Below are 23,040 nucleotides of genomic sequence, written 5' to 3'. Positions count from 1 at the left end.
CCCTATGGACTTTGAAGTAGTGGACACAGCCCCTATTAACAACAGCAGCACAGCACAACACAGCCAGCCCCTATGGACTTTGAAGTAGTGGACAACAGCAGCACTACACTACACTACACTACACAGCACTAACTCCCACCCTCCCTCTTCACTGTCCACAGCCGAGTGAGAAAATGGCGCCGACGCGGGTACCTTATATAGGATCCAAAACCCGCGAGACTCGGAAGGCGGGATGATGACGTTTTGCCTCGATGTCAGATCCGAGTCAGGCGGGAAAAGTCGAGCCTGACTCGGATCGGACTCGGATCGGGGGGGCTCGGGGGGGTTCGGATTTCAGAAATCCGAACCCGCTCACCCCTAAAACAGGCAGGGATTTTTTGGGGTTTCAGCTGTTGGTGATCAGCCCCGAAGTCCTGCAGTAGAAAAGGGGTCATGCAAAGTTCAGCATGGGCCGTGTTTTACATATACGGTACACCTAGCTATGGGGCCAGTCCTATGCATACTAATACCCCTTTTACACCGGAGCTAAAACCCGGGTTTTTGAAGGGATGACCCGGGCAGCTCCCTGGTGTAAAAGGGGAGAGAGTTGGATCACCGGGTCGAGTGACCCAGCAATCCAACTCAGGTAACTAGCAGGGTTTAACACGGGCGTAGCCCGTGAAACCCTGCTGCGAGAACAGCGCACTCCGGGTCACGATGGCCTGGAGTGCGCTGCTAGCCAGCCAATTGGTCCGGCTTCAGTGGCGCTTGGAGATGACATCATCTCCAAGCGACCACTTTCACTCCGCAAAAGCCGGGTCTATGCAGACCCGACTGCGGTGTGAGCGGCGCTGACTCGGGAATATCCCGAGTCCGCGCCGGCAAAATTCCGGGTCTGATCCGGATAGGAACTTTGTTCCAACTCCGGGTCAGACCCGGAATTTAGGTGGAAAAGGGGTATAAATAGACCACAGAGATGCCAGATGGATAAAACAGCAAGAACTTGACACGTTTCTCCTGGTAACATCACTGGCCACAATACAGACATCTTTGCTGGTGCTCCACGTTCTATGTCGCTCAGTAGAGTGAATATAGGGGGGCCCCCGCATCACATGGATACTTTTCCCTCCCAATGAGTTGGAGCATGGGCTAAACAATTTATAAGCCTATTATTATCGGATATACCCAGAAACTGAACCCTATACATGGACCATGGCTGTTGGCTTTATCAGGGTTTGTGAGTATTATCATAAGTGGACACTCTTATTTCGGATTGCAGGAGGGTCCATAAGTAACGACTCATTCCTATTAATATATATGATAATAAGTTTGTGATTGCCCCCTTCCATTGTACACACACAAAAGGAGGCTGATATAGAACAGGCATAAATCATGTTTATCACCTCAGTGGTTGGACTTACTATATACAGCCAGAGACTCTTGGTACACTTTTAAAGAAGCTGTTTTCTGGAACATTATTAAGGATTTTATTGAGTGAAAGAGATCTGCAACTATCTTGCTATTATGCTTTTATTTGATAGAATTGCTTAGTACTCTGTGAATGTTATGCGCTACTGTTTATGTATAATAGGCATTTAAGGGTAAATTAAACATATTTTAGAATTGACACATCTGTTTTTCTTTTGCTTTGTTTTTATAGTCTATAATAGTGACCTGATTATATAAGACATGCACGAGACCCGGCGAGCGACGGGCTTTCCATCGCTCGGGGTCTCGCACCAAAGGGGCGTGCTGTCGATGTTGATTGACAGCACGCCCCCTTTGGTGGACGTGCCGGGGGCGTGCCTGCCAGACGGAGGCGTTCCCATGGGAACGCCTACCGTCTGAAGCCGGCCCCACTGACATCACTAGTGATGTCAGTGGGAGTGATTTTGGCTCTGATAGAGCCAAAATCACTCCTGGCCTTGCGGCTGGGAAACCCGACCGCAGGGTTTCCCTCGCAAGTCCGAGGGTCGCGATGGTCAAGACCATCGCGACCATCTTTTTGCACGCACGTATATGCTGTGGGTGGTAACCCACAGCTATACGAGCGTCCAGGAGGACGCTCCATTTTAATGGAGGAGGGCCCTGATTCAGAGCGAGCGCTCTGGTCAGAGCGTCTGGCTCTGAATCAGACCCTTAATCTTAAGAGATTTTTTAAGGTTTTTATTTTATTCTATTATTTATTTATTTTAATTATTAATTTATTTATTTTTAGCCACATTGTTATGAACTTGAAAGTGAAATATTATTTTAAACAAAAAAGCATAAATGTATATTAATGACTCACAACACAACAGATATGTATGTTATGCTATGTCCTCCTCTCTCTACTGTTGTCACCATTCTGTCCTTCTCTCTTTTGTTGTCACCATTCTGTCCTCCTCTCTCTTCTGTTGTCACCATTCTGTCCTTCTCTCTTCTGTTGTCACCATTCTGTCCTCCTCTCTCTTCTGTTGTCACCATTCTGTCCTTCTCTCTTCTGTTGTCACCATTCTGTACTCCTCTATCTTCTGTTGTCACCATTCTGTCCTCCACTCTCTTCTGTTGTCACCTTTCTGTCCTCCTCTCTCTGCTGTCGATGTTGATTGACAGCACGCCCCCTTTGGTGGACGTGCCGGGGGCGTACCTGCCAGACGGAGGCGTTCCCATGGGAACGCCTACCGTCTGAAGCCGGGCCCACTGACATCACTAGTGATGTCAGTGGGAGTGATTTTGGCTCTGATAGAGCCAAAATCACTCCTGGCCTTGCGGCTGGGAAACCCGACCGCAGGGTTTCCCTCGCAAGTCCGAGGGTCGCGATGGTCAAGACCATCGCGACCATCTTTTTGCACGCTCGTATATGCTGTGGGTGGTGACCCACAGCTATACGAGTATCCAGGAGGACGCTCCATTTTAATGGAGGAGGGCCCTGATTCAGAGCGAGCGCTCTGGTCAGAGCATCTGGCTCTGAATCAGGCCCTTAATCTTAAGAGATTTTTTAAGGTTTTTATTTTATTCTATTATTTAGTTATTTTAATTATTAATTTATTTATTTTTAAGAAAGCATAAATGTATATTAATGACTCACAACACAACAGATATGTATGTTATGCTATGTTAACAAAACACTATATTTTTTTAAATAAAATACAAAACAATTTATTAAATGTCACAAATGCAATTCAACTGATTACAATAAGTCTGTTTGCAATTCTATTAAATCACTAAACATACTGTAATAAATATTTGCTTTTTGGAAATACAAAATAATTTTGGAGAAACAATTTTAAAGTTACGGTACTATAGATTTTTTTTAATAGCTTGGTCCAAAGAATGGTGAGAGCTAACCAGGGTCAGAATATCCTGCGTAGAAGGGTTAATACAAGCCAATACAATGGTGTCCGTAGAATGGTGAGAGCCAGCCGAGGTCTGAGCCAGAATATCCATTCATAGAATGGTCAATACTAGCCAAGGTCAAGTTCTGAAGCAAACATGGGCCAGAGCAGCACATGAGCTGTTAACACTAGCACCAAAAAGAGAGTCCAAAGCCTAGATAAAGGGTCAGCATCCAATCATAAGGCTGCAATAAACTGAGTGGACGATCATGTGTGTCACGTTTAGGGTGTTTAGATCTGAATCATGACCCATGAACTGGGCTGATGGGTTGTAGCAGAATAGTGGTGTAGGATCAGAGGTCTACACATGGGTGAGACCCATGTGGTAAATGCCTGGTGCCTTCAGAGAGGTCAGTGATACCTGCAAGGCTCCCAGTCTGCCCCGTGGAACCAATTTATTGGAACTCAACCCCTTACGCTGAATGTAGGGTTAAGGGGCTGGAACCAGTGTTTAAGAACTCCCTGAGTATTCCCTCAGCAGCTCTTTCTTTGGTGGTCCCCGTGTTGTGCTATCATGTGCTGCAGTAGCAACAGAGCAGACAGACATCGAGGTACCCTGACATCAGATGCTGCTTCTGTCTATTTCTGAGAGCCATTGTGCCTGCTCTCTCATTCTCTGTTCACTACTTTGTATAACAGGTAACAGCAGAGGCAGCGACTTATAAGTGCTCCACTCTTTTACCTATACCACTACTTTGACAAAAGGCTAAACATGTTATCTGCTAAGCAATATTAGACTATTCAATGTGATAAGTGTTCTATGTTTGTTAGCAAATGTATGTATACTGATTAAGCATCACTGCAAAAGAAACACATCCTGATTATAGGCTACTCTCCTGGTAGGCCAAAACCTAGGAAATACTAAAACATGCATTATCTGCTACAGACAATCTTTTGTGAGCTAAATGGCATGCTCATTACTGGGAATACTGAATATATGCTTGTGATTTACCCGTGGCTCACAATTGAAATATGGTATGCACAAACCTGGGATATACTAAACACATGCTTTATTTGCATACATTTGGTCCTATGTGGTTTAGAAATACCTAATAAGAACTCTATTTAGATGCAGACCCTAATTACAGGCTATGCTTTGGTATGCTTAAACCTGGGAAATACTGAATATATACTCTACCTACAACATATGGTTTTCTGTGATTCTTTCCTATTTATCTCCAATTTTATCTCTCTCCAAGTTTTATTAAATCTCCCCCTGTATGCTTAGATCTGGGATATTCTGAATACATGACTCATGATTTTTCTATGATTCATAGGACTAAGGGGCCTATTCATTAAACCTAAAAATTCTCTGGAGATAATTAGCTTTAGAACTCTCATGGAGTTCTAGCTAATTATAGGTGGAAGTCATCATTCCACCTCTCCATAAGTATCTATTCCGAAAAGCTGTCATTTTTGCGATGACAGCTTTTCGGGAAATAGATACTTTTCCCTGCCTACACTACCTTATCCCATCTGGAAACAGTGCTGCGCATGCGCTGTTACATCTATAAAACCAGCGCATGCGCAGCACTGCCTACAGATGCGTTAAGTTTGTGTACCCCCCCGACCCCCCCACTCCCCTTCCCCCTCCGCTCACCTCCCCCCCCCAACTTACCTGTCCGCGCAGCAGCCTCTGGCTCCGTCCTGCTGGTCTGTCATGTGGTTTCCCAGCAGACCACATGACAGATTAGAAAAAAAAAACAACTTTTTTTTGTCTAAACTTTCTTGTGCTCTGCTGGGGAGCACACATGTCCGACCAGCCTCCGGAGCCTGAGGACGGAGCAGAGCGCCGGAGGGACTCGTTGGGGGACCTGCACATGTGGATACAGGTAAGTTTCACCTGCTATTCGCCACCTCACAGTGGCGAATAGTAACTGCATCAAATTCCGAAAATTGATAATTTTCGGAATTTGATGAATACCACAATTTCCACATCCCCATACTAATGTATGGGGAGTGTGGAAATTAACGCAGGGGAACTTAGCAAGGAGATATCTGTGATATCTCCTGTGCTAAGTGGCTACATGAATACCAAAATAACATTATTTAAGAAAATGTCCTTAAAAACATTATTTTAGTGTTGATGAATAGGCCCCTAAATATGATATTCTCAAACTTGAGATATACTAATTACATGGTCTATTTGCAACATATGGTTCTTTGTGATTTACCTGTAAATTTATTGATGACCCCACACTGCTGATTAACTTTCTTATGTATATTCATTGAACAACCTAAACCTTATAGACTCTAAGGCAGTGTGTAATGAGGATATTTTGTTTTTGTTTGTGCTCATTTGATACCTACATACTATCATTAATGTATACATGTATTGCACAATCATTGACCCTGAGAGACAGATTACTTGCTAATTTTGATATATATTGGTCAATTTGTGAGTAGGTGTATTTTCTTTTAATCTAAGTGTCCTTTGAATTTCTATATATTCTTATTTCCGTCACATATATTTTCACTGTCTCTCACATATATCATATTGTCAGACCACTCTGGTATTTAGACAGTCTTTCTGATTTTACCAATACAGTAGGACAAGTAGGCCAGAGTTATGCTGAGATTACTGTCAATATCTTAATTAATTGATTTTACTCAGTGAAGTGCAGTGAGAGACGCACCTAGAGTGCTTGGAGCCTGTCTCACACCCTACTCACTGTAACTCTTAAATAAACAAAGAAGATAACAGTGCTAGGCCCCCCACCCCCCACCCACAACTTAGGAGGAAAGACAGTAATTCAGATAACCGGTAGCCCTTCTGGAATCTGCTAACAGATCCTGCAAATCGATTATCATAGCTGGGTGACCGGAGCCTCAATCCTGTTGGAGGAGCCTAGGTCCAGCACCCAGTTCCCTACAATCTACAACAAACGCTGTAACAGAAATTCAGCACGACCCCCGACACTCTAGGAGAGGACCTACAGAGCGACAACCACCATCGATAGATGGTATAGCAAGTAGTGAGCACCAAAGTAGGTCAGGAGATGCAATTCTGATTATAATTAATGTAATGAATTACAGAAGTAAACTGAAGTACAGTGAGGATAAAGTCCAGTTGAGCCTGCAATGAGCAGGAGAGATGTACTCAGGGGACTTGCTAGTAGATAAAGTCACTGTAGCAGAAGACTTGGCACTGGAAGCACTAGGAATGTCTTTGTAATGACCAGGAGACTTCAGATTACCACAAGCTGGAACCACAGATTAACTCACAGACTTGGATGATAGATGAACTGGGTAACAACCGGAGGTTGTAGATGTGGAACCAGAATGGAGAAAAGATATAGCACGCTCATTTAGTGGAGCCAGAGGTTTAAACCGGACTGGGACCAGAGGTAACAGCAGAGTGGCCGTAGTGGAACTGAATCTTGAACTGGACTGGGACCAGAGAGCAGCAGCCAGGGTGGAGCTGCAGGCTTGAACTGGAATGGAACAGGATATAGCAGCAACTAGCCGGAGTGGGACGGTAGGCTTGAACCAGAGTGAGACCAGTCAGAGCAACAGTAGTTGAGCCGGACTGCCGATGCTTGAACACGGGCTGGTAGGTCCTGGTTGGAAGCAGCATACAGCGCAGTACTGCAGAGTGAATGGAGTAGACTCAGAGGCAGTAGCTTGCAGGACTCCAGTAGCACATGTTCAGGCAGTGGATCAGAGGTAGCACTTACTCACTAGTGAGTGAGATTACTGTAAGGTAAAGAAGCACATTGTCAGGGATAGGATGATGTGGTGATGTGAGTGCAGGAGACAGGTAGAGACTGGACACTGGTGCTCACCTGATTAGAGACAACATGGCTGTTCTCATGACCCTCATGGAGTGGATTGATAGCACACTGAGACAGAATGGCCCACCTTGGTAAAGCATCGCCGTACAGGGTAAGAGTGACCAAAACTGCCAGAGGTGAAAGACCAGGACATCTCTGGCTGATGATAACACCCTTGTTCTTCATGGGTTCCTTCCACCACCTACACATCTGGCTTGGGCTGCCTATGGTCTTCCTTTGTCTCAGCATAGCAGAGCCCAGTATACAGAGCAGCTGCTACCTGGACTGTGGCAAAGATGACATATATGTAGGGTCCCAGTGAGTCCTGCAGGAAGAATAGTAATAATGAGAGTGGGGCTATGCTCTACATTACATGCATAACTTACTTACACTTGGGAATATAAATGGATCTATAGAGGATAGGTTATATAGAGGTTCCATCTTTAGCAAGACACAACTGGCAGCTCTACAGGGAATTAATCAATTATAATACATGTGACCAATGGCAGCAAAATTAGTAATAGAGAAAGTTTTTATGCATAAAAATGTAATATCAAATATTAAAGGTAACCAGAATAAGCTGCACAATGTTACAAATAATCATGTAGGCATCAGATGGACTGTAACCCCAGCGCGGCTTGGAAATAGCGTATATCTGGGCCTGCAGGTACGGAACAATGTAATTTCTGCTGGTTCTGCGCTTCCACCAGAAAGGAATATAATATAAAGCTTTACATGTAGAATTGGGTAGCTATTTGGTTTTACCCATATGTACATTGGTTATTATATATTTATACATTAAAGTTATTTTATAACTAATTTCACTTCTCCCATTTTATTCCTTATGTATTACCCTAGGCGGCAGATCCACACAGCTGTAGCCACAGTAACAGGTGACTTATACAGCATGGAAAAGTCGGCATATAAAGGTCTATCAGTAGGAGGGCTCACTGCCAGAGACCTGAGAGTCTGTCTCTACGTAGAACAAACACATCTGTGACACAGGCTCACTTATACCCCTTTTCCACCAAATAAATAACCTGGGTTACTGCTGAGGAAACCTGGGTTTATGTTTGGTGTAAAAGGGTATAAGAAAAATAATCTGGGTCACGTTATCTGGCAATCTGACCCTGGTAGCTACCAGGGTCGAACCTGGGAAGGCCTCAGGTAATGGTGCAGTGTGAATGGCATGGCGGATTGGCTGGCTTCAGCAGCACTTAGAGATTACATCAGCTCCAAGTGTCCACTGTAATGCTGGAAGAGCCAGATCTGGTGTAAATGGCTGGACTCAGGAATAACCGGCTCCAGCCGCCGGTGTGAAAAAGGTAAAACCTGGCTCCGACCAGGCTCAGTGTCCTGAGTTGGAGCTGGGTGATTGGTGGAAAAGGGGTATTACTTACCATGAGGCTTTGGAAGCTGATGACTATAATGAACTTCATGAGCCAAGTCCAGCTGCTGGTCACCGCCATGGCCATAGGGCGTATGGCTGGGATGAATAGTTCTGCTGCTATGTACGATGAAATGGGCCCTGGTCCTATTTGATAGGCGAATACCAGAAGGTACAATGCCACTAGCAGCAGGTATTTCATCCAGCTTAGACTTGGCTGTGAGAGAAACAAAATCATTAAAATAAGTTCTAATAACTACTTGCTGTGTATCTTCATCTATTAATGATTTATTTTTTCTACATTTAATTTTAATGTTTCATATTCTACTATTCACCTCCTCAAATCATGTCACTGCCCCTATCACATGTGGTCCTATCCTCACTGACACATCACTCATCTCCTAATATACTCTGTACTGCTGTGGGACCTGCTCCTTACACTTTATAACTCTAAGCCTATGGCTTCCTGATGTCTCCATTCCACACCTCATATCATGTCACTGCCCCTGTCACATACAGCCCTGGCCTCACTAACACATCAATCATTTCCTGATATCTCTGTGCTGCTGAGGGACTCCTTCTACTATATAACTCTCAGTTTGTGGCTTCCTGCTGCCTCCATTCCCCTCCTCACATCATGTCACTGCCATTGTCACATACAGCCCTGGCCTCACTAACACATTATCCATCTCCTGATATACTCTGTGCTGCTGGGGACCCTGCTCCTTCCACTATATAACTGTCAGCCTGTGGCTTCCTGCTGCCTCCATTCCCCTCCTCACATCATGTCACTGCCCCTGTCACATGCAGCCCTTTCCTCACTAGCACATCACTCATCTCCGTGCTTCAGGGAGACCATGCTCCTTCCGCTATATAACTTTCATGTGTCTGGCTCTCAGTCTGTGGCTTCCTGCTGCCTCCATTCCCCTCCTCACATCATGTCACTGCCCCTGTCACATGCAGCCCTATCCTCACTAACACATCACTCATCTCTGTGCTTCAGGGAGACCCTGCTCCTTCCGCTATATAACTTTCATGTGTCTTTGGCTCTCAGTCTGTGAAAAAAGGTGATTATGGGCCGTATTCAATTAGAAGCGAAAAGCCGAGATCCACAAAAAAGTATCGGCGATTGCAACTTTTTGCCAGTCGGAAAATTATCTTCGTATTCAATTCCAAATATTTATTGCGTATGCGGAAATCAATGCAATGTAATAGACGAAAAAGATTCTCCGCTGAATAGCAGGAGAAAAGAAGTGCATTTTGTTTATTTTCGGGTGCAAAGGTGGGGAAACCACTCAGAACCCTTGGGACAGCCCCCCAAAGGACAAATGCATCAAAAAATCCCTAAAAAAAAGTGAGGAACACCCCCAAAAAGTAGATTGAATTTGGAGGCGAAAAAGTACAAAGTGGGGGTAGAAATATAAAAAGTAGAGAAATAGACTTTTTGGGGCTCTGCAAGTATGGGTGTGGTGTTTTTTTGATTGCAGGTGCTTGCTTCAGGTGCGTTTTTGATGTTTTTTAAAATATAAATTTAGCGACTTTAAAATATGCTTACACCCATTTTCAAGTACCCCAAATTTGACAGGACTACTTACTTTCACCAAACAAACTGCTTAATGCTATTCTTCACCACTTGTGCAAAGACGCTAATTAGGAGTTATTGACACAACTTAAGTACCCCAAATAGCTTTATTAGGCATATTCGGGCACATCTATATTGATCCCCAATGTTAGTGCATCTTTTTGGGGGTGGCAGGCTGGTTTCCCCAATTCTGTCAGCACTATTCGCCTGTTTCACATTCACAGGGATGCGTTTTCGCGTCTTTTGGAATTGAATACAACGAATAGCGGGAATACACACAATAAGTTTCCACGTCCAGAAGATGCAATGTAGGCAAAATTTCCGGCAGGCGGAACATTATCGCGTTCGCAAAACTAATTGAATATCGCCCTTAGTGGTAATTTGAGACCACTTTAAAATTTGTCAAATAAATGTTAAAAATTCTAAAAAAAATTTTTATTTTCTATTTAAGAAAATACTTTAATTAAATTTGTGGTGCCTATACAAATGAAAAAGTAGATTTTGGGGTAATTTGGGGTAATTTGAGGCAATTTTTTGTTTAACACCAAAAAATTACATTTAATTATTGGGCCAAATAAGATAATTGAAAACTTTGAAAATGCATAATTTTTCATTGGGGGGGGGGGGGGAAAGGGGGTGTCCGAGGGGTTCTGCACTGTTTCCCTGACTTTGTACCTTAAAATAAATATTTCCCCTACCATTTTACACCCACATTGTGGTGCGCACAAAAAACCTGATTTTCCTCTGGAAAATGCGAGTTTGGAATTAAATGACACCAGCAATATGCAATGTGAGTTTGCCATGACAGCAGCTCGCACAAGCAAACTCGCACCTAATTGTACTAACCCCATAGTCTCTACCATGTAACCTCCTCCTGCAGTAATGTGACTCATAGCTTCTATTGTACTATACTGTCCTCGTTCAGCAATATGTGATGTGTTCTCCTCTATGACTCACCAATGTGGCCCCTGATACCACCAGCAGGATATTGCAGGAAGCCAGGGCAACTTGCCCGATCATGAGCAGGGTCTTCCTTCCCGCCTTCTTCACCAGAAGAGCCTAAATAAAGACAACAGATATGTTTTGCATGTTCTGAGGAAATGTCCTTCTTGATGATGAAATACTGGTCACCCCAAGGTTATCTCTGTAACGCAATCTGGTCCTGATCTGATTTGTGTCATTCTAGTTTCCCCATGAATACAGCCAAAACAGAAACATGCCAACAGCTGGAGAGAGAGAAGGACATGCATGTTCTACTGCTGGAAACATGGTTCCCTGTACCTGTGGTCCCATTTAGCACTCTGTACAAGCCAATGGCCCCTTTAGCACTCTGTATAAGCCTATGACTCCTGTAGCAATCTGTACCAGCCTGTGGTCCCTTTAGCACAGAAACAGGGGAAGAGAAGAGATGTACAAGTGTAGGCCAAATTTACTTAGGGTGTGTACAAGTGTTTGAGGCTAAATCAGAGGTGGACACATCTGCAGGTATCAGTGTTGTCCAGGGACAGTAACAATCTGGTAATAAAATCAGATGTTCCCACAGTACAGAGTCTATCCCATATATGACACATACAATGCAGCCAGGAACTTCCTCAGGTCATTACCCCTTTGTGTCTATATTGAGGGATCAGCAGAACTGGTGCCCCAGCACTTACACATAAGATGATAGCAATTATGTTGATGAGACCCAATGACAATGCAATCTCTTGGGCATGAGGGAGGCCAGCGCTGTGCAGCATCTTAGTGGAGTAGTAATTAATCTGAAAGAACAAGATGACAAATTATGAGTACACAGACCTCCCAACATGAAAAACGTCCGAATGTGCAAGATCTGAGATGCCTACTTCTAACGCCCGTGCACGTGGTAATACCAACTGGTGCGTCCTTAGACACCATGCTGACCAAAGGCTATAATGTGACACCAAATACAACTATCAATCGATTTCTCCAATCAAAATGGGCATTGTGACTACTTCCTGTCAGTACCGTATCTAAGGGTCTGGGCCCCCCATGCAAAAGGGGAGACTAAGGGGTGTATGTAATAGCCTGGAGACTGTAGGCATCGGCATGTCCAGTGTTTAAAAAACATTGAGCAGTAGTACACAGGACTCAGCAATGCCTGCAGTCCACAGGTTATTACATATACCCCTAAAACTCTACTCAGCTGCACTTTTGGGCCAATACATTGTGGAGGCTCCGTAATGGAGTCCGGAGCCAGGAGCTTAGGGTAAAAAAACAAGACAAGACTGGGGTAATTTCTAGAAAGCCTTTCCCAGCATCCAGTGGCCATTGGTGCTCAGTGGCTAAAATATGTGGTAACTGAGCCGGACGGTCCCCCATCCTCTACAGTGCCCCAGCAAGTGCCATTCTGACCAGCCGTTATAGCCCATATCCCATTTTTTTTATCTATTCCTCATCATCACTATAGCAATTCTCCTAGGGAAGCACTTACTCCACTACAGCCAGATAACTGTGTGCAGGCAGTAATGATGAAGGCCCTGGACACTGGCTTCTTGTACTGAGTGAACAGCTGGCACAAGGTCACTTCTTGTTTCCTCATTATCTGGGTCACCTCATTCCACAGATCTTCCACCTCCTCCCAGACGTCTGATGTCCCCCGGAGTCTCTGCAGCCCTGAGAGACAAGAACAGCTTCTGGTCACTGTGTCACAATGTTCCGGTACATGGGTTATCACACTAATAGCTGTATTACACTGACTATCATGATGCACCACTACATAGCAAAGTTCCACACACGTATGTGTCATTGTACCATTGTTATTATACACATTACATACAATAGCTCTCTATCCCACTGCATAGTTATCTCACATGCTGCATAGCTGGAGGCTGCACAGACTTGTGGTTACTACAGTATATATAGATGCAGACCGTCCCACATAGCGGGGTGCAGGTATGTATTATGGAGGAGACCATAGGAATCCTACTGAATGGCTGACTTTCACCCTTTATCACTATCACATCACACAGCTGTATGTCCCCGTATCACCCTACATGGACATATTTACTGACTAGTAACTTCTGTATTACCCATTACTGCTTCTTCTTCTCTCCTGCAGTTGATGAATAGATAACGGGGACTCTCAGGACACAAGGGCAGGGTCACAATCTGCACAAGGCCAGGAACTGCTGACATGCTGAGCATTAAAGGCCACCACTTATCTGTGCCCAAAACGCTTTCCAGACTTGTCACCTGCAGGAGAAAGGAGAGTTCTCAGCCAATCAGACAACAAGGAACATAACTCAAGATATGTGATGATCAGGAGATAATTACACATTGCATACAAAGATCAGTACAGAATGACAAACGTCCACCGGGGTCACAGTATGTACATGATGTCAGTACTTCCATTATATCACACCAGTCATATACACAGACTACACAGTGTGACAAAGTATTTTCCTCAGTTATTATAGAAGGTGCATTACCTGCCCAATGCAGATGCCAATGGTGAAGGCCAATGGATGGATGGTGGAGAAGGCTGCTCGGAGGTTAGTGGGTGACAACTCCTGAATGTAAAGTGGTGTCAGGGTCATTGTTAGGCCACAGAAGAGGCCCATTAAGAAGCGACCCAGAATGAGCATCTCAATGGAGTTTGCTGCTTTGCAGGATCCCATCAGCAGCGCAGATGTCAGCGAGAACGCGTTGGTGACCACGATGGACGTCTGTCTAAATTCAACCATAAAAGAAAGAATATAAGGAGAAATGAGAAGAGGCCGCTGCACCAGAAATAGGCCATAGGACAAGTTATTCCCTCACATTTACATATATACTACACAATTTACATATGTACTCATTGTGCACCAGACAGCATTGTATAAGGTCACACAGACAACACTGAGTAACGTCACACAGACGGCACTGAGTAACATCATACAGGCAGCACTGAGTAACATCACACAGACAGCACTGAGTAACATCACACAGACGGCACTGAGTAACATCACACAGACGGCACTGAGTAACATCACACAGGCAGCACTGAGTAACATCACACAGACAGCACTGAGTAACATCACACACAGCACTGAGTAACATCACACAGACAACACTGACTAACATCACACAGACAGCACTGAGTAACATCACACAGATGGCACTGAGTAACATCACACAGACAGCACTGAGTAACATCACACAGACAGCACTGAGTAACATCACACAGACAGCACTAAGTAACATCACACAGGCAGCACTGAGTAACATCACACACAGGACTGAGTAACATCACACAGACGGCACTGAGTAACATCACACAGACGGCACTGAGTAATATCCTATTAACATAAAATATTAATGACTTAAAAGAGAGTAGAACTTACCTCCCATATTTATTTGCCATCCGAGAAGCAAAGTGAGCTGATATAAAGGCCCCAAAGTATAAAATGCTGACCGTCACGGACCACAGTATAGTCAGGGTTTGTGGTGAAATATGCTTCCCATAACGTGTCCAGCATGAGCCAATAAAGAATTGCTCAAATAGCTGGGGAGAAAGATTCTATTATTCTGAGGAACTAAACAGCAATACATGCACATATTCCATTTATTACAGCTTGGTATCAATTCTATATCGATCTCAACTACCTAGTAACAGATACCACCCAATGTGCCCTGCAGACAGTGGGAACACCTCTGTCTATGGCAAAGGTTCTCCTGTGTGAAATTAGAGACTAGAGGCCCAGGAAGGATCCAATAGTAACAGTTACAATGAAAAGTTATTTATATTAATTGTTCCAATTGGGATTTCTCTTTTTTTTTAACAGAAGAATTATTTTTGGATTATGTAAATTCATGCCGGCTTTTACCCAGGATTTACTGTGTAACTGCAGTAACATCATGTTCCCAGGTGCTGGCATCCCCTACTCATCTATACTAGTATCTTAGTAATTAGTATTTCAGGTTATCAATAAGTTTTGTAATGTACTACTAACCATTCAGGTCTGATACCCAGGGTCATAGACGGGTATAATCCACCCTGTGCAGCAAAACCACTAATAGTTTTTCCTACCGATGGTCATCCCTGCTATATTACTCGTGGGCAATGGGCCTATTAGAGGTGGGACTGAGGATTTCCGAGTTGTGTGAGGGGGCAAAGCTACAGTAGGTTCTGGGTCTCAGCGCAAAGCAGAAAAAAAACACCCATTGAGGGCTCTGAGCCATCAATGGTGAAGAAACATTGGTTCTCCATCATCGATGGCAAAACCATCCACCATCGGACATATGAAACAGTTCTGCTGCAGTTCTGCAGGCTGCAGGGTAGCGTTCCAGGCCTCATGCAGGTGCCATGGGTCAGCGATGTTGCTGCCCTGAGGCTGCAGGCACTGCTCGCACATCCCTAATTATGGCCTTGCTGATACCTACTCACAATCTTAACCCACGTATAATAATAATAATTTGTGCACATGAACCCCATATGATTTTCTACATATTATTTCTTCCATATCCTGACTCCAATTACATTTATCATAATTCCTGATGAAAATGATTAACACAAGAAAAACAGAAAGAACCAGTGATTGTGCTGTTTTCTCACCGAATGTGGGGAGTTGAGGTTTCCTGAGTGGTATCCAACCTGCAACGATCCCAATACTGCACAGATCACGGAACTGACCAGCATCCACGTGACTCTATGCTGAGGAGGAAAAGGACAATCGTCACAGCAGCCATGACAGGAGATATAACACAGGGAGAAAATCTGGTGCAACTATTCCACATTCATTTGCATTTTGCAGCAATAATGCAATACAATTAAATGTGTGTCCTGATGCCACCATTATGGAAAGCTACACTGGGAAATTTCATGAACTAATAAAGTTAATCTGATTCCATATATATTGTGACTCATACAGAGAAAGCACCTAAGGAAGGAAACCTCAAATACAATTATTACACTGAGGGCCTGATTCAGACCCGCTCGCGAGCGCTGAGTGCTCGCAAGCGGGTCTATGTTACCCAAGTGTGCATGCGCACGACAGAGGCGGCTCCGTCGTGCGCATGCGCGAGACCCGAATAACGATGGCCAAGCCGTCGTTATGGGTCTCGCACCAAAGGGGGTGTGCTGTCGATGTTGATTGACAGCACACCCCCTTTGGTGGGTGTGCTGGGGCGTGGCTGCCCAGACGGAGGCGTTCCCATGGGAATGCCTACCGTCTGGGGCAAAAAGCACTCCAGGGCTTGCGGCAGAAGCACTCCAGGGCTTGCAGCAGCGAGACCCTACCGCAGGGTCTCGTTGCAAGCCCGATGGTCTCGATGGTCTTGACCATCGCGACCATCATTTTGGCTGCTCGCTATAGCTGTGGGTGGTCACCCACAGTTATGCGAGCGGCCATGAGGCCGCTCCAAATAGTAATAGGGCCGGCCCTAATTCAGAGGGAGCGCTCTGTCAGAGCGTCCGGCTCTGAATCAGGTCCTAATATTGGCGGAAACCTGCATGGTGCCTCCCTCCCTACATGGGCGCTGGGAGAGAGGGGGACTGGGTACTAATTTCCAGTGTGCTGTCTCTTTTTTTTCCTGATGGGGAGTGTGACCACACCTCCTGGATTTGGCCACTCCCCCTTCTGTACCCAGGCCCCGTGGCTGTCTCAGTGGCCCTGCCCCTACATTCATATATATGGGCACTGGCTAATATTACTGTTACACATCCTATTGGGTCTCCATAAGTCCTACTTCTATCTGGTTGCTGAGAGTGAGAGGTGACTAACACATTGCAGAACATAGGTACCTGTAAGCCTGGAGATTTCTCCTCCATATCTCCGGGTAATTAGTGTATCCTCCGCTCTTCTCCCTGTTACACAATGGAAATTTGTAGTCACATAAAGTCATTAGTTGTTACACTTAGAGCAAAGCTGCTTTACTGACATTTCCTACAGTGATCAGATGTCTGGCTAGCATGAGAGAAATCAGCTATGAGGGACATCACAGTAGGAGACACAATGAATAGGAAATCTACCAGTATAAAAGAAGAATGGAAGGTGGACTGTGCCGTCCTTAGTGATATTGGAATTATAGATACAAGTTCTTATCAGCATAACAACGTGGGTGACATTGATCAATAAATATTATGTGTCAGTCAGATTTTTCTTTTCTAATATAGAAGGATCCCAGCTGTATATGTCCCTTGTAATATGCATACATGCCATTACCAATAGATACATCTTATATAGATAGATGGATAGGACGCTGGATCAGGCAAATGCAGAATACAAATGTCAGCCAGGGAGAGATGGGAAATTAGGTTACTGACCGACCGGCTTCATTTAGTAACAAGTTTATAGTCTACAAAAGGCTGAAAAAGCTCCAGCAGTCCTCATTACATATTGTAATAAATAAAATGATCTTCATCACAAGAGACAATGGGACTGATTGTGATTTGGGAGCAAAGCAAAAAAAAATAAAAACCAAGTAACTTTGTATCTGGAACAAACCATTTTGCGATACAAAATAATACACTTATTATTATTGCATGCAGGATGAATACAGTACTGGCTGGTTTTTGCATGTAGCCCACAAATGCTGGACAGCTATATTTTTTCCCTACAATTTAGATTTGAGCTTGGTGGCCGGTCCGAGAGATTTGCCCTCTCTTGCAGGTGGCCGGGAGCACCACATGATTTTCGGAGCCCCCCGGCCATTCCAGTAAGAGTATTCAAGTATGGTATAATAATGTAACAACACATAGACAGCAATCTACTATAATAAGTTTATACATTATAAATTCCAATCACAAAACTTCAGTTTCCTAACTATGTGATAAACAGCCAATCTGCTGAGAGTTACTGGCTGAAGCCAATGGCATCACTATGAAAATAAGGATCATATGGATTGCAGCGTTCTCTATTAGTGTAAGTATGGCCACTGCCACTGCTGACTCTGGGGACCAGATAGGAAATAATATTACACTCATTTATTGCTTTCACACAATCGTACAGATAAATCTGCATATAATATATTGTAAGGAGAACCAGTCTGCTACACAGAATGGAGGTGACTAATATTCATGCGTTACTGGTATAAAGGTCTCAGGGAGCATTTGCCGATGAACAGCTGCATCTAAGCGCCTTCACGTGCAATTCTGTCTCTAAGGAGCGTGGCGCACTGCAATCGCCATCATGACAACGTCACTGAATATAACATGCTTTAGGCCTTGTATACTGCTCTTCAATATTCACTTACTAATCCTAGTGAATAATACATGGTAAGGATCACATACAACATGCAGAGAAATGGGATTATATTTTGCTGTTAGTCATTACTGAGAATGAGAACTAGGAGAATTTCCAGGGACAAAACGTTCTATGACAATCCCTTAAATGTTGGGACTATCCCTAGAAATTAGGGACAGTTAGAAACAATATAGACACCAAGTGCATTGCTCGGTCACAATCTGATGGATACTGGCATTGCCCATATTCCATGCAACAAGTGCACCTAATGACACCACTGATGATCTTTAAATAACCAGATTCTTCCAAGTTTACCATATACAGACAGATATATATAAGAGCTGGTGATAGATGAAATAATGATGGATTGGTTATAGCAGGAAACATAACATGACAATTTCTCAGGCTATAACCAAGACCCGTCCTCCCCTCCCCCCCCCCTCAGCTACCACTCACCTTACTGAGTGCAGCAGCGATGCTGGATGTTGAGCTGATGCTGCCTGGATCAGTTTCTCGCACCGGAGGATATAAAATGTCGCCTTTACCTTCTATATAATAACAGAGGACAAAGCTAAACGCCAATAATAACGAATCTGGTGAGAGACAAATTAATGCCTCTAAACAGTCTGAGCAACTAGATCACCAGTGACTCTGGGTAATGTCAGACAATGTCTATGTTACAGCCATAGCCACTGTGATGTCATGCACATGACATCACAGGCCCTCACCTAAGCAGGGCTCCCGTCTCCTGTATAGAGGAGGGAAATATACAGAGCTTATAGGACCGGCTTGGTTTGGGTTTATATCTCTATACGATTTATATAATACATGTAGGAATAATTATACTCTGCAGAGAACCTCATCTCCTATATCCATGCTTATTGCTGGGGGGACGCCCATCACAGCGATTGTTACACTTAAATTATGTTTCATAGATTTCCAGCTAGAAAATAGGGACAAATGAGGCCACATATCCGTTATTATGTAGCAATAATATTTTAATCAAGTAAGTTTATTGATTTTCCACATTTCACAATAAAAAAATAAAAAAAACTACATAAACAAGAAACAACAAAAGAAACAATAGCATATAAGGGGGCACATGTGCATATAAACATCACAGAATGGCATATGAGCAGTACATACATAAAACAGACACTAATATAAGACAGAAAGAAATTACAACATCAAACAATATCACTAATAGTATATATAATATTATATAATGTAGCAATAATAATTAATTTATATATTAAGGGTATACATTAATGAGTAATTAGATTAATAAGCCAATATTATGTATTAATTATATTAAGTTGCTAATATGAAATTAGTGCTATTAGAGCCAGTAAGAATGTAGTTATGACATGGGAGACAATTAATACTGTATGGGCCTGGTTCTGATTCACACGTAATTCGGTCGCCATTACAGGCGCGTCCAAAGATCTGACATCTATGAACATGTGACTGTATGCTGTGTCAGTGCTGCGGTATCTATCATGGTGACCTATCACACTGTCCATTCAGCCTGGAATAGCCCTCACCTAGCAGTCTTTGTGTGCACCGTGAGGAAGCCTTTTAGAGATTGTCTAGCTTGAATGTGATTAGCCCGGGACACGTGTGAATAGAATAAGTAAGTGCTCTGCTGGGGTCCTTTTATATATCATTTGTAGTGAGAACAATCTACTCAATATTGGCTTTAACTGACCATGGGGGTCATTCAGACCCACTCGTAAGCGGCAGTACGCTCGCAAGTGGGTCAATGTTCCCCACTGCGCATGCGCGAGACCTGGACTGCGACAGCCAAGCTGTCGCTCCGGGTCTCGCACCAAAGGGGGCGTGCTGTCGATGGTGACTGACAGCACGCCCCCTTTGGTGGGCGTGCTGTGGGCGTGCCTGCCAGACGGAGGCGTTCCCATGGGAACGCCTACCGTCTGAAGCCGGCCCCACTGACATCACTAGTGATGTCAGTGGGAGTGATTTTGGCTCTGATAGAGCCAAAATCACTCCAGGGCTTGTGGCAGGGAGACCCTACCGCAGGGTCTCCGTCGCAAGTCCGATGGTCGCGATGGTCAAGACCATCGCGACCATCTTTTTGGACGCTCGTATATGCTGTGGGTGGTCACCCACAGCTATACGAGCGTCCAGGAGGACGCTCCATTTTATTGGAGGAGGGCCCTGATTCAGAGCGAGCGCTCTGGTCAGAGCGTCCGGCTCTGAATCAGGCCCCATATCTGCCGACCACACGATAGGATTCACCACTCACTCAGATGCAATTCAGCATTTTTGCTGTGCTAGTGGAACTACAGGTACCAGATCAACCTGCAGGACTAGAAATCAGCCTCTGCTCACTCGCTGTAGTCAGCAAAGTGGACTCTTCTCCAATCGCCTGGGTGTTTTTCTATCGACTGTCTGCTTAGAGTCCCAAGACAGACCCCAGAGCAGTCTCGCGCTGACATCCCCATCATTTATATGTGAAGTAGGAGGAGCTAAGCTAATATTACGTAACCAATCACCAATCAGAGCATTTAAATGTTAATAACAGAAAGGGACCTAATGCTGCATACACACGGTCAGATCTGTCAGAAGAACGATGAACTACGAATGATTTGAATGATTTTACCAATGATTTCATGAACTACGAACGATTTTTGACTGTATTAAAATGAATGAAAATCGACCAAATCTGACTGCAAACACATCAGATGTCAGATGTCATTATCTGACAAACGGGAACGCATATCGTCATCGTTGCAGGGACACATGTCAGATTCTGTCAGTTGTGAACGATTAGATGAATTTTAAAATTGTTATTATACAAATCTGAAGGAAAATCTGACCGTGTGTATGCACCATAACTCCTGTGGCATCATCAGTCCATACAGCGGCTTTGGGGCCTGCAGTGAGTGGGGAGCCTCAGGATATGTGTCATTTCACCCTGTTAGGACTGTCCATCGCAGAGAGTGCCCAAACTAGCAGATCAGGGGCCTTTAACTCACTGTCAGGCCCCAGAAGAGCCAGAGTAAGACCCCATAGGGCACTTAAGGATTAATAATGGGGCAGATGGAGTTCCAAGTCCCCCATTGAAAATAGGCCCACAGGAGACTGACAGGATTAACAGGAAAAAAATGTTTTCCTGTCACAGGCTGCCAGCAGCCGTCCTCCCAGGCCCCACCTCCTCCGACACCTGCACTGCACTCTCACCTGTCAGTGAGATCAGTCACAGTGAGACAGAAAGGCAGTGTGGTGGCCACGCCCCTTCCCCGGGTACTCCCCTGTCAGTCACCAGCTCCGCCCACCTGACTACAGGAGGAGCTTCTGCTGGATGGAGCCTGGTCAGTTATTTCTACATAATGCTTCATGGTGAGGAGAATCGATTAATAATTTGTGTGTGTGTGTGTGTGTGTACGTATGTATGTATGGGTGTGTATGCATACCTATGTGTATGCATGGGCATAGGGATGGCCATCAGTGGGGTGTACATCATTGGATACCATCGATGGGCCCATCAGTAATAACCATCGATGGTTTGCACCCCCTCGATGGTCACCACTGCCGGGGCAGGTCATGCCTATCAAAAATAGGGGCGGAGCTTAGTGACTGCCACGGGATAGGGCTAAGCTCAATCCTGTACAGAGAGATAGAAAACCATCATCTCACAGTCACCAATGGTTCTCTGCCATCGATGGCAAAACTAGTTGACATTGGCCAGGAACCATTGATGTTTCTAAAACATCGATGGCCATCCCTACATGGGAGTAACTACCATAGCTGCAAGGGGTGCATATGCTATGGGGGCCAGAGCTTAGGGGGGCCTATCTTCCTTGTCAAAGTTACATGTGTTATATACATTTTTCACCATTTGGTGATACAGATGCGCCCACGTTCATTGTGGCTGATCGCACTATGCTATGGCTCATCCCCGATCGCGGGAGTGCATCTTCATTCAAGCATATGGAGACGCGAAAGCTCATCCCTGATCGCAGGAGTTATAGCCTAGGAGATGCAAATACATACCTCCCAACATGACCCTCTCCAGAAGGGACACAATGCTCTGGTCCTGGACTTCCCTGGTAATTTATGATTGGTGGCGGCTCCAGAGGTGGGGCCGCAGCATAGTCCAAAAGTCAAATAGGGGAGTCACACCAACTGCCAGTGAGTCCCAGCCAGTGATGTTTGGCAGTGTGTGAAATGACAGTTGGTGTGACTCCCCTATTTGAAATTTGAACTGTGCTGCAGCCCCGCCTCTTACCAGGGAAGTCCAGGACCAGAGCATTGTGTCCTTCCTGGAGAGGGTCATGTTGGGAGGTATGCGAATGCGCATCTCTGACTGCGAGAGTCCTTCTAGCGCCACGTATAGCGCGATTCGCTGCACTATGGACAACAATGTAGCTGGGCAGATCTGTACATAGGAGCCCTCACAAACTTTTGCTCTGGGGCCCTTCAAATGCCTAGTTACACCCCTGTGTGTATGTATACGTATGAGTGAGTATGTGTACGTATGTGTGTGTGTGTGTACTTGTGTGTGTGTGTGTGTATGTGTGTGTGTTTCCAGTGCCAGATCTTCTAACCGCGCATATGCAAGCAGAGAGTGCTGAGGAAGGATAACAGGACCCCTCTCCTGGATACTTTTGTGCAGTGTACCCTACAGTATAGGCTACAATGTCTGATGCTATATGTAGATGGCTTTAGTTACCGGGGACAAGCAACGGGATGCTTCACATACCGGGGTTTGGTAAATTTGGCAATTAAGCAGTCC

This window comes from Taudactylus pleione, unplaced genomic scaffold (assembly GCF_031769625.1).
Source record: "Taudactylus pleione unplaced genomic scaffold, aTauple2 ptg000835l, whole genome shotgun sequence".
Taxonomy (NCBI): Eukaryota; Metazoa; Chordata; class Amphibia; order Anura; family Myobatrachidae; genus Taudactylus; species Taudactylus pleione.
The sequence above is the reverse complement of the archived record's forward strand: the minus strand, read 5'-3'. Positions refer to the sequence as shown.